Here is a 15,703-nt window from a genome sequence, read left to right as displayed (position 1 = left end):
ATTGTACTTATTTAAATTGATGGTTAAAAACTGTTCTTTTATCAAAATGCTGATCCTGGAAATGCAACATCCTTTAATAACCTCGCTTAGTAGGAAATAATTCCCCACTAACTTCAGTGGGACTGATCATGAGATGGGATCCAGGCGGCATAATCACCAGAACTTGGTGCTATGAAATTTGGTAAGCTGCATTAAGTTCAAAGCTACGATTCCCAAACAAACACGCAAAGAATGCAATTGCCTCTTAGCCAAGAATGAAATCTTTTTGAAATCAATTTCTCTTAAGTGAATGAATGTAAATCTTTTTTGATAGTTTGATTACGGCTACTGAAAATATGCTGATCTAACATCTACCTATTTTTCCCAATAAGAATGTCTAAAAATTTATCACAGTTAAGGCACACCAAATACTGGAAGGAAAAAAAAAACATGTTGCTGATCAGTTAGCGTCCAAGAGGGGGAAAAACGTTGGAGGGGAATGCAAACTAAAAATTTTTGACATAGTAGCTTAAGTACACTAAAATCAAATTCTAGCACTTTAGTCTAATGAGAGAAAAAATGAAGAGGATGCCTCATAAGAATTCCATTTACAGATATTCAGCTGATTTTATCAAGGAATTGAGATAAATATGAAAACTGAGAAGAGAAAGAGAAGAAATGTCAGCAGTAAGGGGGAAAAAAAACATATCTTTGATTTTGCATCTTTCCTGGCGCATTTAAAGACAGGTGAATATTAATCAGTGTGAAAGAGTGAATCTCTACTTATTTTCCCCCAGTTTTGAATTATGTCTTAGTCCTTCTTCCTCCAATTTTACGAATGGGGCAGAAGTTTACAACACACGTGTGGCATTTTTGTTTTATGACTTCTGCCTTTCCTCCTCCCCCTCCTCCTTATATTTCTTTATGATTTTATTTTCGTATTACTCGTCTAGGCATCTGGATTTCCTGACAAATAGAAACGGGGGTGGGTGGGTGGGAAACCCTTCGAACGGACCCATTAATTTGCATATAAATTAAAACCCATCCTGCTACCTCCTGTGTTCCGGTAGCCTGTTCTCATTGCGAAAGCAGGAACGCTTAAATACTTCAGCTAAGAGAATATATAAATGTCTGCCTGGACTCAGTAATGAACGACCTCATTAAAACGTCCCATCCCGACGCTCGGAATTAATAAAGAAATGAAAAGAATTAGGAAATACCCCAGCACACACACACACACACACACACACACACACACACACACACACGCACCCACCCACCCCAGAGACAATGCGGAGGTGGAAATATTGTTCAAATCCGGACCTATTCGGGCAGAAGAAAACAATCCATGCAAACACAAAAGGGGGGGTCTTCCCCCCCCCGCCCACCCCCAGTTTCCGGAGACTTCTTGAAAAACCAAAGCGAAGCCAACCGGACTGGAAGAAGTACAAAGGGAGAGAGAGAGTCCTTTCCGCGCCGGGTCGCTGGCCTTTGCCAGCGGCCAGAGCTGCCGCTCCAGATCCGAGGTCTCCCTCTAGACCGGCCGCTCTCCTTCCCCGCCCTCCTCCCAGGCCGTCGAGCCCCGGCGGGAGGCAGGGGGTTCGGCTGCGGCGTGAGGAAAAGCCCGCTTCCGGGAGCGCTTACCTGGGTCCGGAGAAGAGGCGCGAAAGGGGCCCTTCCTGGACGGGGCGAAGCGGCGCGGCGGAATGCCACAAGTTGCAGGGAAGGCAGCGGGCGAAGAGGAGGGAACGCGGGCAGGCTGGCGGTGGGAAAAATCTGTCGCCTCGGGGCCCAGGCAGGAGCGCCCTTTCATTTCAAGCGCTTATTGATTTGCTGGTGTCATCTCTGGCCACGCAGAAGGACACTTGAAAGAAGGGGCTGATCTGAGAGAGGAGGTGACCCGACCGGCGCTCTCCCCCAGACCTTAATTACCACCTTCACGCCTTGGGGGGGAAAAAAAACCGGGAGAGGAAAAAGAGTCCGCCACCGAAGGCTTTGCTGGTTGGCAACTTTGCTTCATTATTCCAGGCTTCTTTCTCTCTCCCCGGGGCGATCCCCCTCCGCTCCAGGCGGCCTCCTCCTCTCCCCAGCCGCAGTCTCTCCCCAACGATCGAGCCTCGAGCGCGCCTTCTTCCGGGTCCCGCTTGTTGTGGAGGGAGCCAACCGGAGGGCGCCCGGCTGGGGAAGGCTGCCCGGAGGAGAGAAGTCCGAGCTGGCTTCGGCTCTGTCTAAGCAGCCCGGTTGAATTCGAAGAGTGGAAAATGAGAGAAGGGGAGAAAGTTTGCAGGGTCTGGGGCGGGTGGGGGAAGAGGGTTAGCAAAGACCCGACGTTTCCCCCCCCACCCCACCCCCCCCCGCTCTGCCAAGGGCTCCTCGGGTTTCACTCCTGAACTTGTCTGAATGTCGGGTTTACGAGAAGCGAAGGTGCTTGTGAAAAAACAGGCGAAGGGTTCTGTATGTTTGTTTGTTTGTTTTGCTGTTGATCACAGCAGCTCTCAACCAGGGGCTGGGGGGGGGATGATGACGTGGGGATTGTGCCATTTACTCAGGTTCCTGCTTTGGCAACTACCTGTCCTTACCAGAGATAAACACTCTGCTGTATTCCAGCGGTTTTGAACTTCAATTCCTACCAGTCTGGCTAAGAGCCAGAAATCATCAGAAAGAGAGAAACACCCCCCCCCAACGATCTGAAGGGCACCGGGCTGCCTACTCATCATCTCCAGGTTTTTAGATCCTCTCTCTCTCTCTCTCTCTCTCTCTCTCTCTCTCTCTCTCTCTCTCTCTCTCTCTCTCTCTCTCTCTCTCTCTCTCTCTCTCTCTCTCTCTCTCTCTCTCTCTCTCTCTCTCTCTCTCTCTCTCTCTCTCTCTCTCTCTCTCTCTCTCTCTCTCTCTCTCTCCAGTTTCCACAGGAGAGATTTATCTTTAGCACCATTATAGGAGGGCGGGCAGGGCCGGGGCTAGGTGACAGCTAAAGATATTATAAATAACTGGGGAGGAAATGCCCCCCTCCCTCGACTACTGTTGTTGTTGGTTTTTTTTTTGCAAAAAGGAAAGTCGAGCAGCAGAGATGAAAGAGGAGGAGAATCTTCTCAACTTTTGGAACTAAAGTGTCTACTTGTCTCCCCTCCCTCCCCTTTCCCCGTACCTTTGGGAAGAATTTGGTCATCTCCAGGAGCCTGGAGGAAGCGCGAGGCAACTCTGTGTTCCTGGAAGAGATGAATCTTAAGTTTAAAACAAATCACCACAATGAAAGGAACACTGAATAAACTTGAAGAACCTGCCCAGACTTCGACCTTGGAATAAAATCGGCAGGGGAGACATTAGAAGGATAGTGACAGAACTATAAATAGTTCAGTTGTCAAACTGTTTTGGTATCTGTCAGTATCCAGCAATGGAGCATAGAAAGTAGTTTTCCACAGGGTGAAAAAAGACAAATAGCAGGACAGAACTCTTTTATTCTCCCTACAGTCAGACTGCATTGTTAATTACACTAGGTCCAACCAAATGCTTGTTTAAGCAACCACTGTCCCTATGCCAAGTTTTTGCAACATACAGCCTTTAACTTCCCAGGAAAGTTTTACATCAAACCAAGAATGCCCAATGGAAGTTTTACAGATTTTTTAAAGCTCTAGGAATAATGCTAGGATCTCTTTGGAGAACAAGCAAAACTTTTCACAATTTCTCTTTGGATTCAGAGGTGATCTTGATTTTGCCTTTGAGTTTATCAGCAGTTAGTGGCCCCCTATTTGCTGGGGAACCTCTCCAAAATGCAACCATTTCGGTCAAATTGTTCTACCATTCCCAGTGTCTGCCTTGTGAAACATTATCATTAGCAGATGTTTTACAGAATAATGTAGCAGAGCTAAATCAAAATCAGCCTGAAACCATATGAATAAGATGCACATAAAAAGTGGGCATGGTTCTTAATTATTGAACTTATCATTGTCCAAAGAAGCATTACATACACCATATCTGTAGAAATCAAAGACCAGTAGACTTCTACTTTTTCAAAAAAGATTGGCTGATTCTAGGATGGTAGATCACTTTCAGTTGCTTTTGGATTCTATGCTTCTGATTAATTGCTAGTGGTCTCTGACCTTCAGTTGAGATAAAACAGGCAATCTTCAATAGTAGCAAAGCTAATATTAAAATACAAAACAGAGGAGAAAAACAGAGAGAGACAGAGAGAGAGAGCGCGCCACAAAGCAAGTGTCTTTTATAAAGATCATTGATATGTATAGAACTGCAAACAGGATAGAAGCAAATTATATTCTTGATTGTTAACTTCAATCTCTACCCTAAAATTTCCCCTAGGTGATATCCCTCTTATACATACTGTATAGGTATACTTTATAAACAATGGATTAGATGGTGAACTCACAGAAGCTTTGTTTTTTCCCCAAGCTTAAAAAAGGTTGTCTAAATTAGTATTTGCATCTGAGCTCAATTTTCCATTCTCATATAACATAATAATTTCCTTTCCTCCTGATTTTTGTCTTGATTGATTGATTGATGTTGGGTGTAGTTCAGATCTATTGGTGGGATTTCCATGAGTGGAATTTTCTTCACATTGATGTCTAGAAAACCTCTGTCAGTGAATCCTGAGAACTAACATCTTTCAGTGAACAAACATTTGGTTTGACCCAAATAAGACAAGTTTTGAAAGAGTCAAATACGCCTTAGATTGACATGGGTGTTTTCCAAGTTGACTTGGGGATGAATATGAGCTGAGATTCAAAATTCTGAAGTGTCATGCTTCCTATTAATTGTAAATGCCAGTCAAAAGGATGACATTTAACTGTAGATCCTTTTGAGGATGTGAAATCAGATTTCAGACAACTAAGGACTGGTGGGTTTTTGTTCTAATATTCTCTAATTTTGTAGTGCTTTCTAAAACAAGGAAATGCCAATATATTTGTATATGAATGACAAAGACTGTGTGTGTATGGGGTTGTGTTTGTATGTGTGTGAACTGAAAAATTGTAAGCATTGTTGCCACCCTTGTGGGTATTAAGCCTGCAACATTTCAAATGGATCATGTTACTCATTAAGATACGAGTTAAATCTTCACAGTTTTGAGGTGAGTAATGTGTGGCATCTATCCAAGGACTTGTCCACAGTCTGTTTTTACAGACTAAAAACAACAGCAATAATAAAGACACACTAATTTATAGAAGATGGATCAAGACTGTGAACAAATATTGTAGGATGGAAAACGAAAGATGTAGGAAAAGGACTGGAAGATTAAGATGAAATGGTTTGGTCTGGAATCAGGAAGGGATTAAGTGCTGCACAAAAACAAAAATTATCTCCATTTCCTTCCTCTTCAAAAAAATATCTTGTTTTGTTGAGTCAGAATTAACAATGAATACCCATCTGGACTGAGCAAAACATATAAAACTTCATATTTGTCTCACAAAGTGAATAGTTGTAAACTTTAGTAAACCTTTGTGTGTACACTTACAAGGCAAATGGGACAATCACACACTTCCTTTTCCCCAAACTTCATATTGGTGTTACACTAAAATAGTTTCAAAATAAAATAAAATTAAAATAAAGCTATGTTTGTCCATGAGGCTGGAAAAATCAGTTGCTGGAGCTTTGATCTTAATAAAGATGGATAGAATCCTTACTACCCCTAGTTAGAGTTTGGATATAGATATATATACTTATTGTAAAGGTAATTTTCTAGTAAAATGCTCATGCTGTAAATTTATAATTCCTATATTGAATGCAGTCTTATACTGCATTAAGTCATTTAATCCAATACTATTTATAGTATGAGAGGCACTTTGGTGTAGTGGTTAAGGTGTCAGGCTAGACCAAGGGTAGGCAACCTCGGCTCTTTTATGACTCATGGACTTCAACTCCCAGAATTCCTGAGCCAGCTTGGCTGGCTCAGGAATCCTGGGAGTTGAAGTCCATGAGTCATAAAAGAGCCGAGGTTGCCTACCCCTGGGCTAGACACTGGAAGACTGTGTTCTAGTCCCACCATGCCCATAAAGCTAGCTAGGTAATCTTGGGCTAGTCACTTTCTCTCAGCCCTAGGAAGAAGGCAATGGCAAACCACTTTCAAAATTTTTTGCAAAACACCCCCAACTTTAGCTGGACATGATTTATTAAAAAAAACAATAATGTTGGAACTGACGACTTAGATACAAAAATGCTTGACAAAACATGAAATATTTTCTATCCCATTTATGTCTTCAGTTCATGGGTTGTATCTTTTTCTCACAATGATAAAAAAAATTGGGAATCTATACATGTAATTCCTATTGTAACAATGAATTGAATTTGATGGGAAGGATATACTTGTTTTAAAATTCACTGTATGAGTTCTTACAGCCTGCTAAACTAGACTGGATAGTGAATAGTGTTAGCAAACTATGCATCAAGCTGCCAGCAAGTATCCAGGAAAGTGGTGGCTACCTTTTAAGAAGCTCTACATAGTCTGGAATATGGATACATCAAGACTACTATGTCATGAACGATCCTATCCATCTAATCTGAACATCTAAACAGGGCCTTTGGAGAGTTACAGCTCCATATGAAGTGCAGGGCATGTGGACCAGGGACTGGGCCTTATCAGTCATATTCTGGAATATGCTTTCCTACAAGTACATCTGGTTACCTCTCTTTTCATGACTTTGAGGATTATTTTACTTCAATGCTCTTCACCACTTAGCATAACTGTGGGTGAATGCATTACATGTACCTGATTTGGCATGTTTATGTTGATGGTTTTCCTAAGTGAACCCTGCTCAAAATCTTAATAGATTGCAGCAATATGCTAACATTGTAAAATCAGTGCTTTTTTGTAAAAGAAAAAGGTGCCGGAACTCACACATGTCATACAACCTGCCTTGCCTACCCTACAAGGTTCCATCCAAAAAAGGTGCCGGAACTCCGTTCTGAGCGTTCTATGAGAAAAAAAGCCCTGTGTAAAATAAATATATAAATGAATATTAAATCATGGGTATTGTATAGCTCAGGGGTAGGCAACCTCAGCTCTTTTATGACTCATGGACTTCAACTCCCAGAATTCCTGAGTCAGCTGACTCAGGAATTCTGGGAGTTGAAGTCCATGAGTCATAAAAGAGCTAAGGTTGCCTAGCCCTGGTATAGCTTGTGAATATAGAAACTGTTCTGTTTACCTGATATTAGAGAAGCAGCCACTCAATCACAGCTGCAAAAATTCCAGACTATCATCAGAGGGCAGCAAAGAAAAGGCAAACAAACAAACCCAACCAAATATCTTTGCTGCCATCTAGTGATCACCTGACTCTTTGCAGCCCACATGTGGTACCCCTGTTCAAATTGTATGTTAAAATTTAGGTAGCTTAGTTTATAGAAATTATAGTTGAGTTTTACTTTTTCAAATAAAATTATTTAATTTACAGTATAAATAAATGATCTCTAATTATGATATTAATGATGTATTCCTATATTATATTTACAATGCAGCAATTTCTTTTTATTAAATTGTAACTTAATTTCAGGGAAACATGTCTATTGGGGTAGATATAATGACTCTGCTGATTACTCAGTTGCATTTTTCATTGGCATCCCTCGCTAATTATGTTCCTTCAATTCAAATTCAACTATGTTCAGAGATGGATGTGATAAAGTTGTTTGTAATTTAAATAATGCAAGACTTTCTGGCAACTAGAAGTAGATGAAGGTGAACCAAAAAAATAAAATTACCCTCCGTATCATAAGAAACATTATTAAAGCATATATTATAGCAAAGAAACACATTTTAATCTTTTGAATAAGCTAATACAGACAGATTGAGTTTGCATGATGCCTTCACAGTGGTTTATCTAACCATGCTTTGATCAACCAACCCAATTAAATCCATTTCTGGATTTACATGGCACATCAAACCATGAAATAACTCATACATGCCCACCTACACAGTGGGCCAAACTTAAACATGGTTGACTGGCTGGTGGACTGGCATATTATCTGACCCTTGCTGTAATTTGATGTTGCACTTTGTGCTGAAAAGTTAAGTTCCACTGCTGTCAGTGGGACTTGCTTGAAGGGAAGCATACCTAGGATTGTAGCTTCCAATTCATAATTTTAACGAAACCATTTTGCTGACCAAGGTGAGCAGGACTGGATTCAAAATATCAGCAGTTGGGGAAAAAATGACACTATATCATAGGACCTTTGGTAGGATGACAACTGCAACTTTCCCTTTAACTGTACCTTGGAAATGACAAAACATTGACTGTCAGTTGAGAAAAGCACTGTTTTAAGGGCAAATTCAGTGGCATGCAGTAGATTGCTTTTTGTCTGGGAGATTTGCCAAGTTCTTTTACTCCCTATAATATAGCATGTCAAAAAGTTGGCTCTTTATTATACAACTTTTTCCCCCTCTGAAAATCTGTTTCATCTGGAAGCAGAATGGTACATTTGCTTCTCCAGTGGAATACTCCTTTGCAAATCGCACTACATTTCTTTTGGCAGCAAAATAGTAAATTTTCTTTGCTAGCTGAATATGGCTTTCAAATCTTTTACTTTTATATGAATCAATTCTGGCACCGTCTGTCAAAACAATACGCTTAAATGCTTTTAGAAAACATTTTTTCTGATTAAATTTATTACGTGCTGTCTTTGAATTTATGGAAGACTTAATGTGATAATGTAGATAGAATAGCTCTCAGTGACATGGTTCTTATCTGATAAGAATGCTCACTTGGACTTCACTATGGAGCTTATTAGGGAATGGATTGTGGTAAAACCATGCATCATTCTGAAAGATCACCCGATTGAAGAGGAGCATCTACCACCCACTTCTCCAAATTCTGACATGAAAATTTTACTAAGTACTCAAACTTAACATCCAAATCCAATTCAAAACCAGGTGAGAATTATGATAGCTGTGAACCACAGGGCCACTTCAAGTTGTTGAAAGCTGGGTTGTCATCATAACATACTTCTCTTTGTTAAAAGAAAGCACAATGAAACAATTATCCTTCTTTCTTTATAGGATCACCATAATTTGGCTGTTTTGTAGTTGCAAGGACAGGGGTGTGTATGAAGCATTCAAAACAACAATGAGAGTTTTACTTTTTGCTTCAACACTGGTTCTGTCCACGTTTTGGACAAATTCCAAGATCCTGACATTGGACATGGTGGTTTAATTATTGGGATTGTAGTCCAAAACTACCAGGAGTGTATCATATATTGTACCCATAATTTATTATACTTGGAAGTTATACTGAATATAATGATTGTTATTCCCAGGTAATATGAAGAAGCGATCTGGTGAATAGAAAAGGCCTTTAATTCTAGAACTTTTTTTCCCTAATGAAAACTTTGCATTAATGAGGATCACATTCACATTATTTTATCCATATTGTTGCATCTGGCCTATGCTGTCTGCTTCTTTGTTAGTTTGTTTAATATTTCTACTTGTCATTGCCGTTACAGAGAAGAAAGTTTTCTTCTACCCTCAGATTGGCTGAAATGTTTCAAGATATACATACTTACACACACACACACACACACACACACACACACACAGACAGAGAGAGAGAGAGAGAGAGATTATTAAAGTAGATCTTTACATAGTGATGAGATAACAAAGTGTTTAGCTTTCATAAAAAAATTAGCTAGAAGGGCCAAAATTTAATAAATATCTTAAAAAACTGTTGTTATCCCTTGTGTAAAGGAAGCCCAAACATTATTCATTACTTGTCTGAAAACTCATTTTGCTCTGATGTATCAAAGGGAAAAAATGACTTTTTAACCTCTTGCACACCCAGTAAAAGAAAGCTGAGTATTTTTCTAAATTACTTGTTCTACTGATGAACTATTCTTATTGTTAGGAACTCTGTCCTAACATTCAGCTGGGATTTGTCTGTCTTATTTAGAGTCTTGCCATTCAGAAACAAATTTCCAGGAGTTCTCAAACAATACATAAACCATCAACATATTATTTCAGTACACTGAGATATAATCCATCTGGCCCTCGAAATTTAAGCTAATTCAAAGTAAATAAGTATTCCTTAATCATGTTTCCACCACTCTTAGTTTTCAGTTCGGACACTTCATCCCGCTCTTCACAATTGCCTGATGGAACACAAACTCTTTGTAAGAAAAGGCTGAACCAAATAGAAGTTGAATAGGTTTGCTTTTCCTTTGTTACCTGTCAGCTTTTTGCTACATTCTTTGAGCACCCAGCACTCTTGATGGTTCTTTCAATATTTTGATCTTATTAGAAGAAGACCTTTCAGTTGTTCTTAATATCCTTCACCAACCTCAGATCACTTGCTGAAAGCAAAAAGATGACATGGTTCTCATAAATCAGGCACTTCAAATTGTCTCAAAGCTTCATCTGGCAGTTTCAGTAATTGGAAGAAGCTTCTCTGCATTCATTGTGCATGTGCAAATCTTCTTCCAGAAGCTGATTGCAACAGTTAGCAGATACCTCTTTCATATGTAGCAAATGCATGGAACTCTTCTCTAGCTACTACAACTGCTGGAAAACCCTTTATTTCACTTTTGGAAGCAGCTGCATTGTTTCTGAAACAGTTTTAAAAGAATGTATTACATAAAGCTTTGTTAAATGAAAACACACATCAAAGCTTTGTACAGTTCTATTCTAAATAATAAAGCTGAATTTACTTAGTGAAATCAACATTTGGCTGTTTTTTAGAAGGAAAATTCTTTTTTTCTTCTATCTCACAGGTTAACGGCAGCAATATCCAATTTCCTCAAAGTTTGCTTTGTTGCAAAGTCTTTTATTGTCTAAGGAGTTCCAATATAAATTATGTCTGTTACATTCATTCAGAACAAAGGACAAGGAGAAATAGGAAGCTGGCCTATCATGGTCTATTCCTACATGGAATCTTCAAGTAAGATGCAGACTATTTTAATATCAATGTTTTAATTTACCTATTATAAATAAGAACTGTGCATCTAACCATTGAGGGATAAAGATTTGAAACTCACCAATCACAGGAAAAATACAAAAATATCATCACTTGATTATAGGGCATGCAATCTCAATTTGTGACATGAAAGATCTTTACTGGAAATGGAGCATGGCAAATGTCTCACAGAACGTTTTCAAAATGGGTGTTGTTGTTGGAGATTATTTAGGCTTAGAGGGGAAAAAACCTTGTATTTGTGTGATTTGTGAAAATCTAGCCAATTTCTGTCACAGTAGAAGCTGTGCTGCCTTTTTCGATTGACATGAATTCCCTTAGAAATCAAGTTCTCTTTGTTCTACTGCTATCCCTGAAGCATGCAGCAGAGAACAAGGCCACCCAATTTTGCAGTTTTAAAATAGCCACAAAATCTTGTTATAAGTTGAATTGTTGAATTGTTTGTACTATGTACATTGAACCAGAGACGTCCATTTCTCAATTTACCCTATGGAAATATCCTACACTCTTTTGTTTATGTTTGAATGCTGTAGCATGCAGGCAGAAACAATTTTTTGTCTGGTGGGTACTCTCCTCCATAATTTGACTTATTTGTAGCACACCTTGCTTTGTCTAGGAAGACTTATAATATTTAAAGTTCAAAGGACTCTGGAAGAAAGGAAGAAATGTATAACAGTAATGTGAGTGTGTTGGGGGCAGGGGTTATGCTCATGGCAAATGTATTATTCTCCATGAAACTCGGTGGAGATGATCTCAGAAGCACTATTGCTGTTGATTTCCAGCTGTTCCAGAAGAGGAACACCCCCCCCCACAAACATATCCTTCTTGCAAGGAACACAGTTTGCTAAGCAACGGTGCTAGTAGATTGCACCACATGGGTCAGCTGGTTTGCAGCTGGAGACTGCTGGTAACTCAAACTTCATCCTTTGCATTCTTGCAATGGATTGATATTTCAAACGTCTCATTCCCCTTTGTTTCTCTTTAATACTTCTATCATCAAGGCTAAACTGATGTCGATCTGTGGGGCAATGTGAGGAAATAAAAGCTTCTGTTCAATGTAAATCTCAGTTTTAGTCTATCACTGAGCTTTATGGCATTCAGATTTGGAAAAGATCTTTCTTTAAGCTTATAGTTTTAAATCATTGATTTGTTGTATTTATTGGAGGTATTATGAAATTGAATCAATTTTAAGTATTTGACAATTTTCTTTTTTGGAGACTAAAGCACGTGTGCATATCCTTGTTGCAATGAAAGGAAAGGATTGTGCTAATTCGTCACATACTGTTTGAAAAACCCTTTTGAAGAAGGTATGGGCTAGAATATCAATTCCTTGCCTGTAGGATGCCTGCGCTTCAATAAAATCCTGTTTAAATTACCTGTAAGGTAATTTAACGTGTTACCTGTGCCCCCACTTTTTGAATGTAACACTGCTATCTGTCCTCTCACAGGGGATGAACATTACCTTTTTCTCCTCAAATAAAATCCAACCAATAAAAAAATCAAATATTAACACAGTGAAATAAAATAAAATATGATAAAACGGCAACAGCAGCCATAGTAGGGAGATGACATGTTGTTAACTAATTAGGCCAAAGCTTGTTGAAATAATAGATACTTTAGATATTCTTTAAGCACCACTAAAGAGGGACCCAGGTTTATTTCCAGCTGAGTGTGAGAGCTCTGTTTTGGGTGTCGACAAGGAGAACACTGCCTCATGTGTTTCAGCTAACAATGGATCTTTTCTGTATCCAAATAATGTAAAGAGAAAGTCATAAGTTTCTTTCTGTGTAGGTTGTGGGAAGAGAGCTAGAGAGTGTATTGTAGCAAAAAATCTGAAGAAGCCCAGTAGCATCTTTTCTGACTAAGACATTTTATATGATGGAAGAAGCTGTAGCTCGCTTCATCAGAGGGGCGAGAGTAATTCTCCATTATTCTAGCTAGCCTTTGTCTCTTATGAAGTGGCTGCAGTTCACCAAAGCGTATGAACAAAATTTATTATTCAGAAAACGTGCTATTGGGCTCCTTCAGATGTTTTTCTGTCCAGGTGGAGCACTTGGCACTTGAAAGTGTGCTGGGGACCACCTTCAAAAAATAGGTGTGAACAGAACAAAAAAGATTGTAGGTGGGCTGGAGGCCAGACGTAATCAAAGTGGGATTTAATGTAAGTTACATCATCCACGACTTAATAATTTTCTTATAAAGTTATATTTGGATCTGACTGTTGAAGAGACCCTAGGGGACTGTACTTACGTTTTGGAAGCTGCATGTGGCTTGGGGAATCCACATGCATCTCTAACACAGAGAAAACAAAATCAGATTTATATAAAAGGAAACAATCTTTTAGTTATCCGATATCCAAGACATTTAGGCTTAAAATGAAAGCTCCAGGAATTTCAGTTCAGCTTGGAAACAGGCTACAATGTAAACATTTCTCTTCAACAAAGGGGCTATCTCTTCCTTTGGTTTCATTGTTCTCTTCTTTTAATTCTTTCTGAGGTTCTTATACATTTATATCAATATGTCCCGAAGGTGCTTTTTTTCAAAAGGGAGCTGGGCTTTGTTTTTTCTTTGAAGACATTTTGTTCTGTACCAGCCTGCTACCGGCCCTGCAGAAAAGGCAGGGACAACCCCTTTTACAAGAAGGCAAGAGGCTGGAATTACGCCTGCCAAATTTATTGCTACAAAAACAAATAGAACAAGACACAAACCAAGAAACAGGAGCTTTTCAAGCGGTTGCCTTCAGCAAACCAGCCCTCCCACGCATTCCCCCTTAAATACAGTTCAGGGCGTGGCTTCTCTCTGCCTCCTTCCGAGGAGCCCCATTGCCTTCCTCTGTTTACTCCTGATTGACTGCCTCCTGCGTCGGGCGTCCTTGAACAGGGCCAGCTGTGGGTCATCTTCATCCACGCTGTCAGGCTCACACAGCTGGGTCTGCGTCGTGACCAGGTGAGAGGGGCTTGGCTGAGGGCTCTCATCAAGCTGTCCAACCTCCTCAGCAAGCTCTTCAACACCCTCTCCTCCTCCTCCTCTGAGTCGTCCGACCCGACTGCTGAACCCACAGGCTGACCCTGAATCACAACACATTTCACTTTTCACCTAAGAAGCTTCTTCAGCTCTGACTGAATGGGGGAGGATGGAAGGATTTATATTCCTTACCGTCATCTGGTCATTAGCATTCTTTACGAAAGAAAGTCGTTGAGACCACTTGGAAGTTTATTTATGCCCTCAGAGTCACGGCATAGTGCAGGGGTCGGCAACCTAAAAAAGAAAAAGAGCCACTGGGAACCGGTTCCATCACAAATTAAAAAAAGAGGGAGCCGCGTGCGTGTGTCCATGCACGCGCATGCGCAAAAAGGTTTTTTGCGCATGCGCGGACGCACGCGGCTGCCATTTTTTAAAAAATGAGATGGAACCGGTTCCCGGTTGCCCGATGGCGACGGCCCGTCTGCAAAGCTGCCGCTTTCGGCAGCTTTGCAGACGGGCCGTGGCAGCTTCCTCAAAGAGCGGCGCCCCTGCCCATTCCGAGAGGTGCGCGCGCACCTCTCCGAACGACCGGAGGTGCGCGCGTACCTCCGCGCGAATGGGCAGCGGTGCCGCTCTTTCAGGAAGCCCACCGCGGCCCGTCTGTGAAGCTGCCGAAAGTGGCAGCTTAGCAGACGGGCCGCGGCAGCTTCCGCAAAGAGCGGCGCCCCTGCCCATTCCGAGAGGTGCGCGCGCACCTCTCCGAACGACCGGAGTTGCGCGCGCACCTCCCCAAACCTTTGGGGAGGTGCGCGCGTACCTCCGTGCGAAGGGGCAGCGGCGCCGCTCTTTAAGGAAGCTGCCGAAAGCGTGGAGTTGTCGTTGTTGTTGTTTTCCCAGCAGTTACGTCCCCCAACTGTTGCAGCAGTACAAAGCCTGCCTTCCCGACCGACGACACGCGGCCGACGCCCCAAGGGACTTTAGCGAGGAAACTGAGGAAAGTTCGTTGCGCGGCTGCCCCTCCCCCCACCCCCGCCGGCCTCCTCTCCTCTCCTGCCGCTCGAGACGGGACGGGAAGCCCCGCCCGCTCAGCTTCTCAAACTTAATTTCCAACGGGCAACTTCGACTTCCGCTTCGGGGGGGGGGAAGCGCCCGGCCGAGTTTGCGCAGGGAGCCCGCCAGCGCGCGCTGCTGTGCACGAGTCTTTCCTCCCCCCTCCCCCCCCACCACCACTCCCAACTCCCGCCCGTCTCGAGAGTCTATAGGCGGGGGAGTTTTCCAAGCGCCGGAAACTTGTCCGAAAGTTCCGAGAAGCAAAAAAAAAAAAAAAAACACAACCTCCCCCGCCCCACCCCGTTGCCAGCGGCGGCGTTTTTACGGGTTCGGCGTCGCTCGGAGTGAAGTGGCGTGAGGGAGTGAGTGAGGGAGGGGGCCATGTCCGGCGCCTCCAACGTAGCCGCTATGAAGAAAGTGGTGCAACAGCTGCGGCTCGAGGCCAGCGTGAGCCGCGTGAAGGTGAGCCCCGGAGTGGGGCGGAGACCCAAGGCCGCCCGCTCGCTCGCCGGCCCGTCGGAGCGCCTCGGCCGCCATTTGCGCACCTCGGGGGAGAAGGCTGCGTGGGCGCTCAGTTTACGGCAGTTTACGAAAGCGGCAGCTTCCTGAAAGAGCGGCACCGCTGCCCGTTCGCGCGGAGGTACGTGCGCACCTCCGGTCGTTCGGAGAGGTGCACGCGCACCTCTCGGAATGGGCAGGGGCGCCGCTCTTTGCGGAAGCTGCCGCGGCCCGTCTGCTAAGCTGCCGCTTTCGGCAGCTTCACAGACGGGCCGCGGCAGCTTCCTCAAAGAGCGGCACCGCTGCCCATT

At 42.4% G+C, this 15,703-nt stretch overlaps 1 protein-coding gene across 1 annotated transcript in view; it reads right to left on the bottom strand.

Moving 5' to 3' along the window:
- Positions 1-2,080, bottom strand: part of PITX2 (paired like homeodomain 2) — a 41,348-nt gene extending 39,268 nt beyond the window's left edge. The window contains exon 1 of the mRNA XM_083367812.1: positions 1,624-2,080. The gene's annotated coding sequence lies outside the window, so the exon portion shown is untranslated. The remainder of the gene's footprint in view (positions 1-1,623) is intronic.
- Between the last annotated feature and the right edge of the window lie 13,623 nt (positions 2,081-15,703).

This window comes from Vipera ursinii (assembly GCF_947247035.1).
Source record: "Vipera ursinii genome assembly, chromosome: 7".
Lineage (NCBI taxonomy): Eukaryota > Metazoa > Chordata > Lepidosauria > Squamata > Viperidae > Vipera > Vipera ursinii.
Note: the sequence above shows the minus strand (reverse complement) of the source record. Positions and strands in the feature narration are given on the sequence as shown.